Source organism: Schistocerca americana, chromosome 3 (assembly GCF_021461395.2).
Source record: "Schistocerca americana isolate TAMUIC-IGC-003095 chromosome 3, iqSchAmer2.1, whole genome shotgun sequence".
Taxonomy (NCBI): Eukaryota; Metazoa; Arthropoda; class Insecta; order Orthoptera; family Acrididae; genus Schistocerca; species Schistocerca americana.
Genome location: NC_060121.1, coordinates 843,311,350 through 843,331,787, shown reverse-complemented (window position 1 = coordinate 843,331,787; position 20,438 = coordinate 843,311,350). Strand labels below are relative to the sequence as shown.

General features: G+C 44.7%; 1 protein-coding gene across 1 annotated transcript in view; it reads left to right on the top strand.

Annotated features, from left to right (window-relative positions):
* LOC124605811 (homeodomain-only protein-like) overlaps positions 1 to 20,438 on the top strand; it is a 372,556-nt gene that overhangs the window by 158,764 nt on the left and 193,354 nt on the right. The window contains exon 2 of the mRNA XM_047137720.1: positions 8,953 to 9,005. The gene's annotated coding sequence lies outside the window, so the exon portion shown is untranslated. The remainder of the gene's footprint in view (positions 1 to 8,952; positions 9,006 to 20,438) is intronic.

The following is a 20,438-nucleotide window of genomic DNA, read 5'->3' as shown; positions in this document are numbered from 1 at the left end:
AAATGAAATTTTCTGAGGCATATAAACGAAACGATTCTATTCTGTTTCAGTCACGAAACTAAATTATTTTCAAAAGACTATGTAAGTTATCAATAGTTACCTTTTCTCAATTTGTAGCATTAGTACGGTGGAGGTTGGAGGTTCCTCACATAGTCCACCCACTACGCACATATGTTGTGCTTTGTCCCGTGCATCTATGATGATAAAAGTGAGTAATGTGCATAATAAATGCTAAATATCAGAAGAAAACGCCTTCTTCAAGTTGTAGATAGTACCTGCAGTAGTCCAGAAATTGCTTCATTACTCGCTTCGAAACAGATAAATGAATTAACTGACAGCATGACACAGCACAGAAACAAAGCATTAACAACCAGTTTCAGTCCAGAAGTAAGGAGTGCAACAATCAGGTGATTTACGAACAGTAAATCACTTGATTGATTTTAAATGGGGTTGCAGTATGAGGTCATGCAAGGGCCGCTACGGAGAGGAGTGACGCACGGGAAATACGTTTTGTAACAAGTGTCTATCCTCACTGTGGATAGTTAGCTTTCTTATCTGAGAAAGAGTTTTGTGCAGCACTTGAGATGCACCACGAATTCCTTCGTCGTTCATTCTAACACGACCCCCCCCCCCCCCTCCCGCGCCGAGCGAGATAGAGCACCGGTTAGCACACTGGACTCGCATTCGAGAGGACTACGGTTCAAACCCGCATCCGGCCATCATGATGTAGGTTTTCCGTGATTTCCCTAAATCGCTTCGGGCCAGTGTCGGGATGGTTCCTTTGAAAAGGCACGGCCTGCTTCCTTCCTCATCCTGCTCTAACCCGATGGGACCTACGACCTGGTTGTTTGCTTCCCTCCCCTAAATCAACGGAACAACCAACCAACCCACCCACCCTCCTACGCACCCGCCACTTCCCCGCACTCCCCCTCCCCTACACACACACACACACACACACACACACACACACACACACACACACACACACACACACACACACACACAAGCTAAATACCATTCATCTTTCATCATTTTAAAATTAAGTCTTTCAATCTACGGTTTAGTTAGATGCTAAAGTTGCTGATAATATGGGAGGAGGGGGGGGGGGAGGTTGAGGGCGGGGGTACTAGCTTAACTAGCTTACCTCTAATTGCACTCACAAGGGAACCTCCCCATCGCACCCCCCTCAGATTTAGTTGTAAGTTGGCACAGTGGATAGGCCTTGGAAAACTGAACACAGATCAATCGAGAAAACAGGAAGAAGTTGTGTGGAACTATGAAAAAAATAAGAAAATATACAAACTGAGTAGTCCATGCGCAAGATGAGCAACATCAAGGGAAGTGTGGGCTCAGGAGCGCCGTGGTCCCGTGGTTAGCGTGAGCAGCTGCGGAATGAGAGGTCCTTGGTTCAAGTCTTCCCTCGTGTGAAAAGTTTACTTTTTTATTTTCGCAAAGTTATGATCTGTCTGTTCGTTCATTGACGTCTCTGTTCACTGTAATAAGTTTAGTGTCTCTGTTTTGCGACCGCACCGCAAAACCGTGGGATTAGTACACCAAAGGACGTGCCTTTCCAATGGGAACCAAAAAAATTTGATCGCAAGGTCATAGGTCAACCGATTCCTTCACAGAAAAACACGTCTGATATATTCTATACGACACTGTGACGGCATGTGCGTCACATGACAAGAATATGTTCTCGACCCACCTAACTTGTACACTTGGTGAATGGGTAAAAAGATTGTTTTACCTTGCCCGATTTAGGTTTTCTTGTGGATGTGATAATCACTCCCAAAAAAAGCGATGAAAACATAAGAGTTTGTCAGATAATAATCGTCTGAAAATAAAAAATTAAAATTTTCACTCGAGGGAAGACTTGAACAAAGGATCTCTAGTTTCACAGTTGCTCATGCAAACCACGAGACCACGGCGCTCCTGAGCTCACGTTCTCATTGATGTTGCCTATCTTACGCATGGACTACTCAGTTTGTATATTTTCTTATTTTTTTCATAGTTCCACACAACTTCTTCCTGTTTCCTCGATTGATCTGTATTCAGCTTTTCAAGGCCTATCCGCTGTGCCAACTCACAACTAAATCTGAGGGGGGTGCGATGGAGAGGTTCCCTTGTCAGAGGTAACGCTGTATGAAAGGTTGGGAACCAGTGACTTAGAAGCTAACCTGTATTATATCGCCAAGGGACCGTAGACTATCCGACGTTTTAAATTTAGTATGACTATCCGTTCCTGAGGATAAGGGGTCTTAACAGATGGATAGACAGACAGTCTGTTAACAAATGAAATTTTTTTTTTCGCGTGATGTAATTACAAATTAACAATTTTCGGATTTGTTTCCTTTAATCGTACAGTGAACCCTTACTCATAACCAGATTCCATGACTACAGACTAATGGGAAGTACCCCATAGGTATCGATGAGTGAGTTTTCTAGCATCAAAATATATGACATAAATATCCGTATCTGTTGGTCGCATTGACTTAGAAGCTAACATTTATTACACCGCCAAGGAACTAAAGACCTTAGTACATGGCATAAATTTCAGCTTGGCACGTCTACCCGTTCCTGAGAAAAAGCGTCTTTAATAGTCGGACAGGCGGAAGACAGATGGACAGCAAAATGACCATATAAGGGTTCCGTTTGTGCCGATTGAGGTCCGGAAGCCTAAAAACTATCTTTTATTGAAACGGAGGGCAAATTATTCAGGCTGTAGTAATTCAGTGTTTGATAATGAGAGCACTACCAACAAACTTTAAACATAATTTGAAGTTGTTACGATGCATGGGACTTTGGCTCCTTAAATAATCGGTGGCAGGGTGACTGGTAATCCCTAAAACTTGTGGACACACTATAACGTTTCATGAACCGTATTACTACTAGAGATGGTACCCCTGGACCTACGATCCGTGGCACAGTGGGTGCAGTGGTTGCTGTCTGATCTATCTGGTCGGGAGAAGAACCCGTATTATTCCATTTCAAGGTTACACCCTTTGCGAGTATTGAAGTTTGTTTTTGATTCTTCCAGTACCAGTTATGTTTTGGAGTGAAAGACATCAATCTAAGGTTATTATAATAAACGTCATAGCAGAAGTAACAATACGAAAAAATATTGCCTTTCGTTTTCGAAGGTAAAGAAAGGTGGGACGTACAGGGTTATTCATAAGTACTTCTGGGGCTCCAAATGATGACTACACAAAACTGCAAGACATACAGAAAACAGACACACATCAACGGGCAGTGTGGGTTTTTAACTCATATGAGAGGTCCTCAATATTGGCACCGCCTGTGACACAGGAAACGTCAATACGTGCGTGCAACTCATTGACTCGAATTTTCCGGGATGGGGCGACAGGAGACCGCTTTGCAAATCTCTTAATTGGGTTGCCTATCTGCAGGCGCCGACTAATTCGATGCGGCGATACAGAGAGGTGTGGAGCAGGGGATTAAGAATGGAACTTGCAGACAGCACAACCCGCAGGCGCAGGCTGTCATTATAGCTATTCTGCAAACGAGCCTGCTTCCTTTACCAGAGCGACATTGATACAGAGCGAGAACATGCAGCAAATTCCCACTTGCTCTTTGTGGGTAACGTACGTACCAGTAGTAGTGAAAACGTTAAGAGTGTAAAAACGCATGTTGCGTTAACCCGGGCGTCATAATCCACATCTAAAACCCAATCACGAAGAGGAACGCTACGAGGATCAGCCTTTAAGTTTTCACAAACCACCGCTAGACGCCACTATTGCAATGTGAGATTACCGTTGTTTTAAAATTACTCATCTGTTATCCCTAAAAATGGCAGTGCGTGAAGTTAAGAACACACATATCAGTCAACAAAATCACTCGATGCAGCTGACAAAAATCCTCAAGAAAATCGACTGTAAAGTTTTCCGACCGTTTCCATATGTTAAAGCAAAGTCAGTTGTTCTCGACAGGTCGTGTGGCTTTGCGGGACACGTTCGATACCCACCTCTGCCAAAATTTAAAATACGCGTGCATATGTCATTAACATTTCCAATGTTCATTCTAATTTAATGTGTATTTATTTTAATCTAAATAATCTTTTATAAAAGTTAAACTAAGAACGTTTATTTGCAATGAAAATTGGATTTTTGTGTGTAATATGTAATTAAAAATAAGAAGAGGTGCATTTCCTACAAAAATAGCTATTTGGTATCTATTAGTTAGCATATATTTGATTAATTTTATATTTAAATGGCGTAGTATTCGAACTGAACGAAAAAATAAAAACCGAACCAGCGATTACCAGTCCCGAGCGCTATTGATTTTTTTTAACATATTTATGCATTTGAAACTTCACGGAAGTGCTAGTAGGACAAGTTTACAAATTCGCATCAGCCAGGAATCGTGCCTAAAACCCGTACGTAGCAGGAGAGAATTGTATCACACAGCCACAAAGCCGGTCGCCAAAAGTCGACATTCCAACAGCATGTTAAAGACGATCCCAAAACTTGAAAGTCAGTTTTTTCGAGAATTTTTGAGAGTTGCGTCTATCTTGGGGGATTAATGTTTGAGTTCTGAACGTCACGAACCATAAATATAAAAAATACAAAAATCTGCATGTGAGTAGTTTGTTTACAATGAACACTTGAAGAAACAGTGCCGTAAAAAACTGAAATGTGATGTGAAACATTTCGTTCGATGACTTGACTACGATTTTGCGAAAGGCTTTTCCCCACTTCTGAAGTCTGTCTACATCTTCCAAAATTTTTCCTAATTATCTTTAAAGATGCTCAAAACTTTCAGTGCGTATTTCTCGAGACGACATTTTAAACTGGTAAGCACGATTTAAAAAATGCTACTCTGTAAAATTGGATGCCGTTTTTCATTCAATAAAAAAATTCGTATTTATGCGTTTTTTGAAACAGTGCATTTTTCATAATGTTTGTTATTTATTTAAGTTTAAAGGCAAATAAATAAGTCGATTTTCAGTACCTACATTGTCAAGGGGCCGCCATTTCGAAATGTACTTAAAGATATTCCACTTCCGAGGTTCACGCCATAGAAGATTTAATTCTGTTCATGTACATATGTTTATTTTTGACTGCAGACCTATACTTCCCCCTCACTTGTGGAAACCGTTTAGTTCTGCAATCCGCGTAGAGATATTTTGGCCGCCCTTTTGTGGTGCATAGCCACATCAATTTACCAGCCAAAAATTACAGGGTGACAATTATTGAGCTATATGAAATGCAATCAACGTCTGAACGGTTTGCGTTAGGACGTTCAAACAGCACGGTTGACTGCGGGGCATGATGGGAATTAGTATGCGTGTGCATGCGACGAAGCCCACTTTCATTTGTATGGCTCCGTCAGTAAGCAAAACTGGCACATTTGGTGGACTGAGAATACAGATTTCACGATCGATGAGTCTCTTCACCCTCAACGGGTGACTATGTGGTGTGCAGTGTCCAGTCACGGAATAATCGGTGCGATATTCCTCGATAGCACAGTGACTACCGAACGGCATGTGAAGGTTTTCGAAGATGATTTCATCCCCATAACCCAAAGTGACCCCGATTTCGACAAAATGTGGTTCATACAAGACGGAGCTCGACCCTGTCGACGCAGGAGAGTATTTGATGTCCTGGAGGAGCGCTTTGGGGACAGCATTCTGGCGCTGGGGTATCCACAGGCCACTGGCATGGGCCTCGATGGGCCGCCAAATTCTGCGGATCTGATCACATGCGACTCCTTTTTGTGTGGCTATATTTAAAGACAAGGTGTGCAGCAATAACCCCAAAACCATTGCTGAGCTGAAAAAAGCCATTCAGGAGGTCATCAACAGCATCGATGTTACGACATTTCAGTGGGCCATACAGAATTTCGCTATTCGTCTGCGCCACTTCATCGCCAATGATGGCAGGCATATCGAACATGTCATAAGCTAAGTCCTAATATCTGTAGTGAACAGAATGAGATTTTTCACTATGCAGCGAAATGTGCGCTGATATGAAGCTTCCTGGCAGATTAAAACTGTGTGCCAGACCGTAACTCGAATTCGGGACCTTTGTGTATCGCGGGCAAATGCTCTACCATTGAGCTACCCAAGCACGACTCACCACTCGTCCTCATGGCTTCAATTCTACCAGTACCTCGTCTCCTGGCAGAACTGAAGCTGTGAAAACGAGTCGTGAGTCGTGCTTGTGTAGCTCCGCGGGAGAGCATTTGCCCGCAATAGGCAAAGGTCCCGAGTTCCAGTCTCGGTCTGGCACACGGTTTTAATCTGCCATGAAGTTTCTTTCATCTGTAGTCACAGTTACATGTTAAAGTGTGTGCACGCCGAAGTTTATAACTAATTTACGTTTTCTTTCCCATATAGTTCAATAATTGTCATCCTGTATGTACATACTTTTTAAGACATTTACTCGTATGAAAAAATAGTTTCTTCCAGAAGAAAAGTTGGACGTGAACATAAAATTATGTTCCGGGACTGGAAAATTCCCTTAAGACGTCGGTTTCACGGGGAGGTTGCCCAAGCTGTGCATCGTGGACGGGTAGACCCACAGAGTGCGCTGTAGTGATCTCGCTCCCCCCACCCACTCCACCCCCGCCTCTCCCTTCTCTGCCGCCACGCTCCAGTTGGCAGCCGGCCTCTGGCGGCTCCGTGGATTCCCGGAAGGCCGTTTGCAGACGACGCCACAGAGTCGACGCCTTTCCCTCACTCTGCCGGAACGACAACTGCGTCGCTGCATAAGTTCGCACTTTTAACAGCACGCCCCGGCGTTCCCACAGCGCAGATGTGCTGTGCAGTTCCGTGGCGCTTACGTGTAGCCTTTCATGTACTTCTGGGACGCTGACAATAGGCGACTGTTTGACTATTGAGGTGCATTAAATTACACGTTACTGCGGTTGGCGATATGTAAGACGACGTTGCGAGAGGGAGCATCTCCGCGCTAGTCCACTTCTTGGAACTCTGGCTTGCGGAAATTGTATTCTTCTGTTGAACTGTTTCTTGGTTTGGAAGACTGACGCTACTATTACCTAAGTGCTCGTTCTGATGGCGGGTGTGATTATCTGCTGAAGCTGCTGGCGTTTGACAGTCCGTTACGTCTCCTATTTGCAGGCATCGGGTTTCGTTCCAGTATGGTACATGATCGTGGCTGGATTAATTACTGACAAAGGAACCGCGTCTGTTCGTCATCACCGATTGCTCTTTCAATACACACTGAAGAGCCAAAGAAATTGGTACACCTGCCTAGGATCGTGTAGGGCCCTCGCCAGCACGCACAAGTGCCGCAACACGACGAGGCATGGACTCGACTAGCGTCTGAAGCAGTGCTGGAGTGAACTGACACCATGAATCTTGCAGGGCTGTCCATAAATCCGTAGGAGTACGCGGGGGTGGAATCTTTTCTGTACAGCACGTTGCAAGGCTTCCCAGAAACGCTCAGGAATGTTCAAGTCTGGGAGTTTGGTGGCCGCGGAAATGTTTAAACGCAAAAGAGCGTTCCTGGAGCCACTCTGTAGCAATTCTGGACGTGTGGGGTGTCGCATTGTCCTGCTGGAATTGCCAAAGTCCGCCGGAATGCGCACAATGGACATGAATGGGTGCAGATGATTAGACAGTATGCTTGCGTACGTGTCACCTGCCAGAGTCGTATCTAGACGTATCAGGGGTCTCATATCACTCTCACTGCACAGGCTCCACACCATTACAAAGCCTCCAACAGCTTGAACAGTACCCTGCTGACATGCAGGTTCCATGGATTAACGAGGTTGCCTCAAATGGTTCAAATGGCTCTGAGCACTATGGGACTTAACTTCTAAGGTCATCAGTCCCCTAGACTTAGAACTACTTAAACCTAACTAACCTAAGGACATCACACACATCCATTCCGGAGGCAGTATTCGAACCTGCGACCGTAGCGGTCGCGCGGTTCCAGACTGTAGCGCCTAGAACCGCTCGGCCACCTGGGCCGGCTGAGGTTGTCTCCACACCCGTACACGTCCATCTGCTCGATGCAATTTGAAACGAGACTCGTCCGATCAGGCGTCATGTTTCCAGTCATCAACAGACAAATGTCAAGTGCTGACGGACCCAGGCCAGCCTGAAGTTTTTTGTCGTGCACTCATCAAGGGTACACGAGTGGGCTTTCGGCTCCGAAAGCCAGTATCGATGATGCGTCGTTGAATGGTTCGCACGCTGGCACTTATTGATGACCCAGCACTGAAATCTGCAGACATTTGCGGAAAGGTAGCACTTCTGTCACGCTGAAGATTCTTTTTAGTCGTTGTTGGTCGCGTTCTTGCAGGATCTTTTTCCGGCCGCAGCGATGTCGGAGATTTGATGTTTTACCCGATTCCTCATATTCACGGTACACTCGCAAAATTGTCGAACGGGAAAATCCCACTTCGTCGCTACCTCGGAGATTCTCTGTCCCATCGCTCCAGCGCCGGCTATAACACTGTGTTCAAACTTACTTAAATCCTGATAACCTGCAGCAGTTCAAATGGTTCAGATGGCTCCGAGCACTATGGGACCCAACTGCCAAGGTCATCAGTCCCTAGAACTTAGAACTACTTAAACCTAGCTAATCTAAGGACATCACACACATCCATACCCGAGGCAGGATTCGAACCTGCGACCGTAGCAGTTGCGCGGTTCCAGACTGTAGCGCCTAGAACCGCTCGGCCACCACGGCCGGCAACCTGCAGCAGTAACCGCCTAACAACTGCACCAGGCACTTGTTGTCTTATATAGGCGTTACCAACCACAGCGCCGTATTCTGCCTGTTTACATATCTCTGTATTTGACTACGCATGTCTATACCAGTTTCTTTGGCGCTTCAGTGTAACTGCACATGTAATATTTACCCATAAAGTTTTAATTAATCTAAACTAATTACTTTGTCAAAACTTAAATTTCACAAATATCTTCATTTATGTATTTTAATTAACTGATTTCCTTGTTTACAGGAGGGTCTCGACATTTGAGGTGCTACACTTCCGTGCGAGTAACTTTCCGAGAGGTAAGAACATGCTGAAAGACAATTTGTTTTCAATAGTTTCATTATTTTCAGAATTTGTAGCGTTCACCCCTGTACGTCAGCGGTCAGCATGTCTTTGCCATTGGTGGAGCGGAGTTCAATTCCCAGTTCTGCCACTGATCAGTGAGCGAACTCAAGCTGATTGGATTAAGTCTCTTTCACGCCGTTAGAGGGGTTACTTGGAACAGGAGTAGTGGCTCCAAAAGCCGGAAACAGGGAGGAACTTGAAAGGCTGGCAATTGCTGTGAGAAGAATGAGCTCATCGCATGCACCTCCATACGGCACTGCATCCAAATGACGTTGTTAGGCCGAATGGATAGTACGGTAGACGGACAGGTGGTTCGGTGGTCTGCAGTACTATTTTTTTACGTTTTTTAGGATATAGCTTTCCTCATAGTGGTAGGACGTGAGTTCGGAAGCAGGTAATGGATTAATGAAATACGCAGTTCCACTAGAACCCAAGACAATTCGGCACTGCAGCGCCGCTAAGCGGCTAGCATGTAGAAGCACACTGCGAAATGATTGTGCATTGTGTGTAATTATGGAGTGGCGAAGCACATTCAAAATGCAAATGAGCTCTTTTTTCGGGGCTTATTGTGGCGCTAAAAACATGGAAAGGCGTTCTATAATGTGCATTGAAATAATAGTTTATTCCCTTTTTTAGGCAGTGTGGTATCGATAAGAGAGACACATGGAAACACTTTCCTTTTCTCCAAAGCGAGTTAGAATAGTCTTTACTGACAGATTTGCATAAGAGGTCAAAACCTGGAAAGATGTAAGGCAATTTGGTCGCCACTGATGATTGTTTGTTCAATGAAAAGGGAATGAGGGGTGTAAAGGACTGTTGTTGTTTGCCAAGGGCAGTTCTTGTTCACTTTCTGCCAACACTGCTACGACACCAATTAATCGTATTGTATCCATGATTATTGGGTGTCGTATCAGCGGTGGCAGAAAGTGAACAGGAATTGCCTTTCGTGCGAAATGTAACGGAACGTGTTCTAGCTGTAGTTTAGAATATGTGCATAAATAAGAAGAAAGCGTCACTGGCAGACATGCCGAAGGACTAAATGTCACAGCTGGGAAAGTGAGTTTTAAAGAGGTATACACATTTTCATATCTGGGAAGCAGAATAGATAAACTTGGGAGAGACACGCAAGGCACAGAAACAAGTACGAGACCGAAAGGGGGTTTAGAAGAATGATGTAGCAGCTAATTTTCAGGAATGTAAAAATCGTGCCTGTTTTTTAATGTATTACAATGAATCTGTAACCCGCGAAGAAACTCGTGCAACGAACTACAATCGGGGCAAAGCGTCGGAGAGTACGTGCCAAGCATGCGGATCCAAAGGAACGTAAACGCATCAGGTCACAATTGATTTCTCGTCTTACACGATTTTTCTTGATAAGAGGGTGGTTTGAAAAGTTCTCAGAACGGAATAGAAAAAAGTACTTACATCACTGAAACTTTATTTTTCAATGTAGTCTCCTTGTAGATTAATGCACTTGGTGCAACGATGTTCCAGTGCCTTGATCCCCATCTCGAAAATGAGTTTCTTCCAGGCCTGCAAAATAGTTGTCAACTCCGGCTATCAGTTCTTCGTTTGAAGTGAATCTTCGTCCACCAAGAAAAATATTCAGTTTCGGGAGGAGATGTAAGTCTGACGGAGCCATATGAGGTGAATAAGGCGGGTGTGGCAACAATTCATACCTTAGTTCGTGTAATTTTGCCATGGCGATGGCACATGTGTGCGAGCGCTCATTGTCTTGATGGAAGATGACTTTCTTACTTGCTAAACCTGTTCTTTTTTTGCATATCTTTTGTTGCAATTTATCCAGGAGTTTAGCACAATTCTAATAATTGCTTGCCCAGTGGGGAGATAATCTACAAACAGAATCCCCTTCGCATCCCAGAACACTGATGCCATGACATTTCCCGCCGAGAGAATTTTCTTTGCTTTCTTTGGTGCCGAAGAATCAGCGTGTTCCACTGTTTTGCTGTTGTCTTGTCTATGGGGTGTAGTAGTGCACCTAAGTTTCATGTGTGGTCACAAACCGGCGCAAAAAATGTTGTTCGTTTCTCCTAAAACAGGCCAGACATTGTTCCGATATGTCCATTCTCACGAATTTTTGAGTCAGCGTCAAGAGCTGCGGCACCGATCTTGCAGATAATTTTTTCATTTCTAATTCTTCAGTTAAAATGTGGTATACCCTTTCAGATGACACCTGGCAAGCGTGAGCAATTTCACGCACTTTGAATCAGCGATCCACGATGACCATTTTGTGGACTTTCGCAGTGATTTCTGGAGTAGTGACAGATCTTGGCCGACCACTGCGCGGATCATCATCTAAGCTCTCCTGACCAAGTTTAAATTCATTTGTCACTTGGCAACAGTTGAATATGAAGGAGCAGAGTCCCCCCCAGTGTATTCTGGAAACCGGCATGAATGTCCTTTGCTTTCATACCTTTCTTTACGAAGTACTTAATCACTGCTCGAACCTCGATTTGTTCCATCTTCGCAAGTCACTACGCGGGAACAACAATAGAGGCACGTCACCGCCACAGGTCTCTTCCCAAAGCACTGACGTCGCACGTTTTTACAGGCAACAGTCCAATGAATATCACGTGAACAACTCGTGCGGTGGCGCTGACCTCTCGTAGTGATTCCGAGAACTTTTGCTCTGCTACTATGAACCGCATATATATTATATTGCACAAAGTTTTATATTAACCGGAGATAGGATATTACTTTAATTACTTTTTCCCATTCGTATTCGAAAATTCACAGCCATGTTTAGCATCTGGGAAATACGAAAGTAACAGGATTAAAAATAGCAACTGCTCTGTTTATATCCCATCATTTTTCTGTCGCTACATGGTAAGCGCTTAGAGCACTAGCATCGCTTCAGCTGTCAAACGGCTGTATTTTTTGCCTAAAGAGTTTCACGACTGTGCGTCGTAGACTGTGGTTCCACAATCTTCGCTTATTAACAAAATCAAGTATTCGAAAAAATGCATCCTTGAAGCCAGCTAAAATGATACAAGGTTTTCCACTCCAAAGAGGCCCCACGGACATGAGTACTAATATCACTGAAATTGCGCCGAGTAATTTGTGACGTTTGGCGTGGCAACACTGCTTTCTGCAACATCGTCGCCGGCCGAAGTGGCCGAGCGGTTCTAGGCGCTTTAATCTGGAACCGCGCGACCGGTACGGTCGCAGGTTCGAATCCTGCCTCGGGCATGGATGTGTGTGATGTTCTTAGGTTAGTTAGGTTTAAGTAGTTCTAAGTTCTAGGGGACTGATGACCTCAGATGTTAAGTCCCATAGTGCTCAGAGCCATTTTTTTGCAACATCGTCTGACACAGCAGTGTGTTTCCACACATCGCTGTGGCTGGAGGTCAGTGTTTAGTGACAATGTATCGCTATGCTGTCGAAGAGCGCATGTACTTTTATGGAACAATATTGGATTACTGGTTCCATTAAGACATGTCATCAAATGTTTGGTGAACAAACATATACCGTCTAAATGCTGCATAAAAATGTTAGTGAACGAGATGGAGAGCAGTGGACCAGTGTTGGATCTTCACGGCGGCGGACGGCCACCATTATCTGGAGAAAGAGTGACTAACGTGAAACAACGATTGCTGGCCTCTCCTGCAAAGTCTGTTCGACGCATACCTCAGGAATTTGCACTGTGACGGAGCACATGTCACAGAGTTGGGAAGAAAACCAGCGTGTATCCATACAGGTTTAAAGTTGTTCAGGAACTGAATTTCAGTGACAAACACACTGCATTTAGCTGTTGGTTTCAGCAATTTATTGCTCAGAGGCCAGGAATAATGCAGTACACATGGTTCAGTGATGAGGCGTTCCACCTCTTTGGCTATGTAAACACTCAGAAACCACGTCTGTGGTGTAATGAAGATCCACATGCACTGGTCGAGCAACCCCTGCATTCACAAAAGGTTGGCGTGTTCTGTGCAATATGAAGCCTCACATCATTGGAACAATTTTTTTCTAGTCTACTGTGATAAGTGCAGTTTACACTGAAATGTTTCTGGAGTTTGTGTACCAGTTGGACGATGAAGAACTTACCCTCGGCTGGTGCCAACAGGATGTTGAATCATTTTTCTCCAGCAGAGCGCTTTTGAAAGGACTGTGGCCCCCAAAGTCATCTGCTTTAATACCACCTGACTATTTCCTCTGGGGTGGTCTAAGAGGTAAGGTCTGCATGTACAGACCACACAGCTGGGAAGATTTATGATACAGATCATCATCTGTGAAATACAGGCAGTGACCCCAGAGCTTCTGGCACCAACATTCGTGAATTTGCAGCATCTTATTCAATTGTGTTTACAAGTGGAGGGTGGTCTCTTCCAACACCTTTTGTGATTCACCTTTATATCCCCATGAACAAGGCATGACATGTTGACCCACCAGGGTAGCCGAGAGCGCTAACGCGTTGCTTTGGGTAGGCGCGCCGACCCCAGATCGGATCCGCCCGGCGGACTAACGACGAGAGCCGGTGTGCCAGCCAGCCTGGGTGTGGTTTTTAGGCGGTTTTCCACATCCTGCTAGGTGAATACTGGGCTGGTCTCCATGTTCCTCCTCTGTTATACGACTCGCAGACATCTGAAACACGTTCGCACTATTCCATGAATTACACTCGACACAGACAGTTGGGGTACACACATTACGTCCCGGAGGGGTATGGGGTGGCGACAGGAAGGGCATCTGCCCACCCCTTCAAATTAACAAGCCAAATCTGGTTCACCATAACAGCAGACCCCACAAGTCGGGATTAGTGCCTGGAAAGAGAGAGAGAACAAGGGATGTCATCTTCATTTCATTTCCTGATTTTTATGCAAAGTCTTTAAGTGTAATACAAGCAACTGTATGTTTGTGATGCCTCTTTCGAGTGGGACACCCGGTACGTCCAAAAGCCACCAGGCCATCGTCTTATTTGTATGTAAGGTCACCTGACAAAACAGTCACCGCCTTCAAAAAAAAGTGCTAGTCGGTATAAAGAGTCATAGGCGGTACGGAACTGGTGTTAGTTGGCTGCGAACCCTTCGCCGCTGACGTGCACAGTGGGTCACGGTAGTAAACTGGTGGGTACGTGACACTCCATTGTATGGAATCGGCTCAGTACGTTTGCCGACTTGCAAAGGAGTCACAATGGTAGGAAAGAGCTATTGTTAATGAAATGACCTTTCCGTCACCATTCGAGGTATCCTTTTTATTTATATTTTGCACTACGTGATTCGGGAAATGTACGCCAGTTTTAAATATGTTTTGTACATGCTATGCATTAACTCGTGATTTTTTTTTCCTCCACGTGTGAAGTACTGCATTACGAAGTCTGTTAAAAGAATTCCGGAACTTTATCTATAAACTTTTTCTACGCTTAACTTTTACTTATTGTGCACGGTCTCCCTCGAAATATTCTCCTCCACGATTGACACACCGCCCAACGACGTTTCCACTTCCGGAAGCAGTGTTAGAGTCTCTTGCTGGGTCGCGCGAAGCGCCGTCTGCGAATTTTCTGATATCGCGTCTATCGTTGCAAATCTTCATCCTTTCAACGGTGTCTTCAGCTTCGGATACAAAAGAAAGTCCGCAGGGACCAGACCTGGAGAGAACGAAGGCTGAGGCAGCACACAGATTTCGTTTTTTGTGAAAAAGTCACGCACTAACGGGGATGAATGTGCGTTTGCGTTATCGCAATGCAAGAGGAATTATTTGTATCGCCACATATCAGGCCGTTTCTTTCTCACATTTTCTCGCAGGTGTCGCAACATGACCCGATACTACCATTGTTTAACAATTTGTCCCTGTGGCACGAATTTATGGTGTGCTAATCCTCCAGAGTCAAAGAAAACTATCAGAATGGCTTTGACATTTGACCTAACCTGACGAGCTTTTTCTGGTCTTTGAGAACCTTTCCCGACCCATTGTGAAGATTGAAGGTTGGTCCCAACATCATAACCGTAGAGCCACGTCTCATCACCGATTCTGATTCTCTTAAGGAACATCTCGTTCTCATCTACGCGATCCGTAAGCTCTTCACAGATTGCGAACGAAGGTCTTTCTGGTATTGACTCATGAGCCGTGGGACGAACTTAGCGGCAACACGATGCATTCCAAGATGCTGTGCCAGGATCTTATAACATGATCCAACAGAAATGTTACATTCTTCTGCAATTTGTCGGACAGTTAATCTTCGACTGGTACACACACTTTCGTAAACGTTCCTAACTTGAGCGTCGAAGGGGGTCCTGAGCGACGGTCATATTTAACTTCCGTCCGGCCATTTTTAAACTGTGTGAACCATTCGTAACACCGAGTACGGCTTAAGTATTCAACACCGTAGGCTTCCTACATCATTTGGCGTCTCTCTGTAAATTTTTTCTTGAGTTTCACGCAAAATTTAATGCAGACGCGTTGCTTCTCTAGCTCTGTCATCTCGAAATTCGCAAACTGTTAGACATAACGATCTACTCAATACAGCACTGAGCAATAACTAACAGACATAAAAGAATAAAACTTCCGTAAATTACACATTAAACAAAGACTTCTGCAGAGGCGCCAACCGCATTTCGCTCCAATACATCATTGGCGCGAAATTATGAATTTTCCGGAATCTTCTGAACTGAACTCGTATTCTGTTGTCTTTTCTGTAATGTATAAAAACACGCGCATTTTTTAATTAATGATGGATCTCTATATATAGAGTTAGTCGCGAAATTTGGAAAGAGATGCTATTCACTCCTTTCTTGTCCTCACTTGGGCACAAACCCAACTGTATCAAACATCATGCAGAATTTTCTGCTCACAGTTCACGACGGAATTACCGAGCATACGTAAACTAATATGTTTCTACTGTAGGTCACCCAGAGAGTATGTATGCTTTCGTACAGAGTGTATTTATTTGAATAAGCTGGATCATTATTGCTTATACAGGATGTCCCTCCTACGAGTAGGCAGGTACATTTCCAGCGGATAACTGGAGTCAGCCCAAACAAATACTGCTCGCCACGTCTTTCATGCTACGCTCAGTCCGCTCAGCGTCTACAGAAAGAAGCGTTTGTATATATATATATATATATATATATATATATATATATATATATATATATATATATATATATAGGGTGTTACAAAAAGGTACGGCCAAACTTTCAGGAAACATTCCTCACACACAAAGAAAGAAAATATGTTATGTGGACATGTGTCCGGAAACGCTTACTTTCCATGTTAGAGCACATTTTATTACTTCTCTTATAATCACATTAATCATGGAATGGAAACACGCAGCAACAGAACGTACCAGCGTGACTTCAAACACTTTGTTACAGGAAATGTTCAAAATGTCCTCCGTTAGCGAGGATACTGCATCCACCCTCCGTCGCATGGAATACCTGATGCGCTGATGCAGCCCTGGAGAATGGCGTATTGTATCACAGCCGTCCACAATACGAGCACGAAGAGTCTCTACATTTGGTACCGGGGTTGCGTGGACAAGAGCTTTCAAATGCCCCCGTAAATGAAAGTCAAGAGGGTTGAGGTTAGGAGAGCGTGGATGCCATGGAATTGGTCCGCCTCTACCAATCCATCGGTCACCGAATCTGTTGTTGAGAAGCGTACGAACACTTCGACTGAAATGTGCAGGAGCTCCATCGTGCATGAACCACATGTTGTGTCGTACTTGTAAAGGCACATGTTCTAGCAGCACAGGTAGAGTATCCCGTATGAAATCATGATAACGTGCTCCATTGAGCGTAGGTGGAAGAACATGGGGCCCAATCAAGACATCACCAACAATGCCTGCCCAAACGTTCACAGAAAATCTGTGTTGATGACATGATTGCACAATTGCGTGCGGATTCTCGTCAGCTCACACATGTTGATTGTGAAAATTTACAATTTGATCATGTTGGAATGAAGCCTCATCCGTAAAGAGAACATTTGCACTGAAATGAGGATTGACACATTGTTGGATGAACCATTCGCAGAAGTGTACCCGTGGAGGCCAATCAGCTGCTGATAGTGCCTGCACACGCTGTACACGGTACGGAAACAACTGGTTCTCCCGTAGCACTCTCCATACAGTGACGTGGTCAACGTTACCTTGTACAGCAGCAACTTCTCTTACGCTGACATTAGGGTTATCGTCAACTGCACGAAGAATTGCCTCGTCCATTGCAAGTGTCCTCGTCATTCTAGGTCTTCCCCAGTCGCGAGTCATAGGCTGGAATGTTCCGTGCTCCCTAAGACGCCGATCAATTGCTTCGAACGTCTTCCTGTCGGGACACCTTCGTTCTGGAAATCTGTCTCGATACTAACGTACCGCGCCACGGCTATTGCCCCGTGCTAATCCATACATCAAATGGGCATCTGGCAACTCCGCCTTTGTAAACATTGCACTGACTGCAAAACCACGTTCGTGATGAACACTAACCTGTTGACGCTACGTACTGATGTGCTTGATGCTAGTACTGTAGAGCAATGAGTCGCATGTCAACACAAGCACCGAAGTCAACATTACCTTCCTTCAATTGGGCCAACTGGCGGTGAATCGAGGAAGTGCAGTACATACTGACGAAACTAAAATGAGCTCTAACGTGGAAATTAAGCGTTTCCGGACACATATTTTCTTTATTTGTGTGTGAGGAATGTTTCCTGAAAGTTTGGCCGTACCTTTTTGTAACACTATATATAAATTCAAAGCGGAATTTTACGCGTCCATTTGATAGAGCTGTCACAAATTAGTGTAGTGCGATGTTCGTTTTATTAACATGGATATTAAAATACGAAGAATAGGCAGTACTCCAGCACAGCGACTGAGTGGCACTACTGCATGAAGGTAGTAGCGAGCGCGGGCCGGAGGAGGGGGGGGGGGGGCGCTAATTTGGGATGGATCTGTCGAAAGGACGAAAGGATACGTATAGTTCCGCTTTAAAAATAATTTTGTTTGTAACGGGAAACAATCCGACGCTTTTCGTCAACAATGGACTGTACGTGAAAGACCGGACGAGCAGCACTTGTTTGGGCTGACTCAGGTTGCTCATTGCAAAAACGAAATTGTACATATCTGCCGAAACACCAGAGAAAATGCGTCTGGCGATTCTTACGAGGGACACCCTGCATATTTGCAGTGGTTCTTAGTATCGTGTTTGCACATGCTTGTGACCACAATTTCTGCCGAGACACCAGAGAAAATGCCCCTGACGATTCTTACGAGGGACACACTGAGTATTTACAATGGTTCTTATTTTTGTGTTACTATTGTATTTGGACATGCTCGTGGCCACACTGTGAATGAAGTTGCCCGACTTGTTGGTGTATAAATAGGGGTGGGGATAGCTCATGTCAATGAATGCAGGTCCATCTCAGCCTGTTTTCTAGCGATCACTGAAATCGAGCTCATCGCAAGAGATCTTTGGGGCAGAGAGCCTAGCAAGAAGCCTTTGCTCACAGCGAGACGTGTAAACTGCATGTCTTAAATGGGCCAAACAACACAAGTGGAACAGTAATGGCCGCTATCGACAGGGGATCTCAAGTTGATTCCGTATTTCTAGATTTCCGGAAAGCTTTTGACACCGTTCCTCACAAGCGACTTCCAATCAAGCTGCGGGCCTGTGGGGTATCGTCTCAGTTGTGCGACTGGATTCGTGATTTCCTGTCAGGAAGGTCGCAGTTCGTAGTAATAGACGGCAAATCATCGAGTAAAACTGAAGTGATATCAGGTGTTCCCCAGGGAAGCGTCCTGGGACCTCTGCTGTTCCTGATCTATATAAAGGACCTGGGTGACAATCTGCGCAGCTCTCTTAGGTTGTTCGCAGATGATGCTGTAATTTACCGTCTAGCAAGGTCATCCGAAGACCAGTATCAGTTGCAAAGCGATTTAGAAAAGATTGCTGTATGGTGTGGCAGGTGGCAGTTGACGCTAAATAACGAAAAGTGTGAGGTGATCCACATGAGTTCCAAAAGAAATCCGTTGGAATTCGATTACTCGATAAATAGTACAATTCTCAAGGCTGTCAATTGAACTAAGTACCTGGGTGTTAAAATTACGAACAACTTCAGTTGGAAAGACCACATAGATAATATTGTGGGGAAGGCGAGCCAAAGGTTGCGTTTCATTGGCAAGACACTTAGAAGATGCAACAAGTCCACTAAAGAGACAGCTTACACTACACTCGTTCGTCCTCTGTTAGAATATTGCTGCGCGGTGTGGGATCCTTACCAGGTGGGATTGACGGAGGACATCGAAAGGGTGCAAAAAAGGGCAGCTCGTTTTGTATTGTCACGTAATAGGGGAGAGAGTGTGGCAGATATGATATGCGAGTTGGGATGGAAGTCATTAAAGCAAAGACGTTTTTCGTCGCGGCGAGATCTATTTACGAAATCTCAGTCACCAACTTTCTCTTCCGAATGCGAAAATATTTTGTTGAGCCCAGCCTACATAGGTAGGAATGATCATCTAAATAAAATAAGAGAAAACAGAGCTCGAACAGAAAGGTTTAGGTGTTCGTTTTTCCCGTGCGCTGTTCGGGTGTGGAATGGTAGGGAGATAGTATGATTGTGGTTCGATGAACCCTCTGCCAAGCACTTAAATGTGAATTGCAGAGTAATCATGTAGATGTTGATGTCTGTAGGAGTGCATTGTGGTCCGGCAAGTGTCGATTTTACTTATTTTGAAATGATGCGAGGTGTCGAGTGAGTTGTTTAACGCTCAGTGTGTGAAGCGTGTAGTTTCGGTCAGTGTGTGTTGGGGCTGATGTTCGAACCATGACTTGGTCCACTCATTCAAATTACTGTGAACATGAATGATGACGATTACTTCAATATGATCGGTGTCCATTCTTATACGTCTTCACGCTGAGCACGCTGCGAACATTGCCGTTTTTAAAGATGATAATTATTTTCACAGATTTTTCCTAAGTTGGTTGGTTGATTTGGGGGAGGGAAGCAAACAGCGAGGTCATCGGTCCCATCGGATTAGGGAAGGATGGGGCAGGAAGTCGGCGTGCTCTTTCAAAGGAACAATCTGGGCATTTGCCTGAAGCGATTTAGGGAAATCACGGAAAATCTAAATCAGGATGGCCAGACGCAGGTTTGAACAGTCATCCTCCCGAATGCGAGTCTAGTGTGCTAACAACTGCGCCAGCTCACTTGGTAGGTTCCCGGTTTGATGAACCTTCAAGTACCCTACCGCACCCGCACCTGGATTGAGCCGATCCCAATGCCGTAGTAAATGTTCAAATGTGTGTGGAATCTTATGGGACTTAACTGCTAAGGTCATCAGTCCCTAAGCTTAAACACTATTTAACCTAAATTATCCAAATGACAAACACACACGCCCATGCCCGAGGGAGGACTCGAACCTCCGCCGGGACCAGCCGCACAGCCGT